The sequence below is a fragment of the Nomascus leucogenys genome, chromosome 22a (assembly GCF_006542625.1).
Source record: "Nomascus leucogenys isolate Asia chromosome 22a, Asia_NLE_v1, whole genome shotgun sequence".
Classification (NCBI taxonomy): Eukaryota; Metazoa; Chordata; class Mammalia; order Primates; family Hylobatidae; genus Nomascus; species Nomascus leucogenys.
In genome coordinates, this window is record NC_044402.1 from 50,360,091 (window position 1) to 50,361,841 (window position 1,751).

Sequence of the window (1,751 nt, forward strand, 5' to 3'; positions counted from 1 at the left end):
TCTTTTTTTGAGACAGAGTCTCGCTCAGTCGCCCAAGTTGGAGTGCAGTGGCGCGATCTCGGTTCACTGCAACCTTCGCCTCCCGGGTTCAAGCGATTCCTCTGCCTCAGCCTCCAGAGTAGCTGGGATTATAGGCGTGCGCCACCACACCCGACTAATTTTTAGTAGAGGACAGGGTTTCACCATGTTGGCCAGGCTGGTCTCGAACTCCTGAGCTCAGGTGATCCACCAGCCTCGGCCTCCCAAAGTGCTGGGATTACAGGCGTGACCCACTGCACGCGGCCAGCAATATTTCTTCTGTAAGAGAAAAGAATAAGTGTTCCATATGGAAAGAACCCAAGATATACTAAGTGAAAAATGTCAGAGCATGACTACATTTCTGTTAAAAAAAAAAAAAAACAAAATGTTATATATATATGCGAATGCAGAGAAAAAAGAACTGTAAAAAATACAATAAATTTTTCACGGTGATTACATTTGCGAGAGGAAGGTACAGCTTTCGTATTTCATTCAATGGTTAAAATGGTACTCAATTTTGACTGAGACAAAACGGTAATGATCAGATGCCAAAACGAGTGTGAATGTGCGTAATTTACGAAAGACATTTTTGAGAACTGGTTACATGAGTTTTGAAAATAGGAGAGCAGAGGACCTGTGTAAGATTTTTAAAGAGACTGCACTGTCACAAGCCACACGGTTGTGAGATTGGTAGGAAAGTGCTACAGGAAATATCTAGGGTAGCGCTTGTATCTGAGACACATAGTATGAGCCTGGTCGAGAAGCGGGAAAAGAACCCGCCCAGCGCCCCTTCTATCCATTACCTCCGCGAGGCAGGAAGCTACCTGAGTTCCGAATCCCGCGACATCCGGATTATCTCGCATTGTAGCACAGAGACCAATCGCTAGTAATCTCTCTTTTATTGGGCGTTTTTTGCCCCAAATCTCGCGGCTTCGTAAAAATATCGCGATGCTTCCGCTTTTAATGTTTTTAGTTTGGACAATCTCTTTGAGAAAAATTTAAAAGCCGATTTTTTTTTTTTTTTTTTTTTTTTTTTGAGACGGAGTCTCGCTCTGTCCCCCAGGCTGGAGTGCAGTGGCGCGATCTTGGCTCACTGCAAGCTCTGCCTCCCGGGTTCACGCCATTCTCCTGCTTCAGCCTCCCGAGTAGCTGGGACTACAGGCGCCCGCCACCACGCCCGGCTATTTTTTTGTATTTTTAGTAGAGACGAGGTTTCACCGTGTTGGCCAGAATGGTCTCGATACTCCTGACCTCGTGATCCACCCGTCTCGGCCTCCCAAAGTGCTGGGATTACAGGCGTGAGCCACCGCGCCCAGTCCCTAAAAGCCGATTCTTAAAAATATACGTTGGTAGTTGTTTATGCCTACTGCTGAAATCAGGGTATCTCAAAAGTAAGGAGATGGGGGGAAGAAAAAAAAGCATGTGTCAGAAGTGGGATTCGAACCCACGCCTCCATTGGAGACCAGAAACCCCAGCGCGGGGAAGTGTAGCTTGAGTCTGGCGCCTTAGACCACTCGGCCATCCTGACACACTGCGTAACGCCTCTGATTTTTGCCCTGAAATAGAGATCAACAAGCAATGATTCTGTGACGTGCACGCACGCAGAAACGCGATGACGTCAGAGTTGCTTGGTAACATAAGGGAAGAAAGCCACTTGTGGATTGAAAAAGGAAAAGACTTCGCAGGACTAGAAAATGTTTATGCATAAAACCGGATCAAGTCTCTTACGGGCC

The 1,751-nt window shown here is 46.7% G+C and overlaps 1 non-coding gene across 1 annotated transcript; it reads right to left on the minus strand.

Moving 5' to 3' along the window:
• Positions 1-1,441: 1,441 nt before the first annotated feature.
• Positions 1,442-1,546, minus strand: TRNAL-CAA. The gene is made up of 2 exons: positions 1,509-1,546; positions 1,442-1,486 (listed from the first exon to the last, which is right to left on the minus strand). It is a non-coding gene; the product is annotated as a tRNA-Leu (tRNA).
• Between the last annotated feature and the right edge of the window lie 205 nt (positions 1,547-1,751).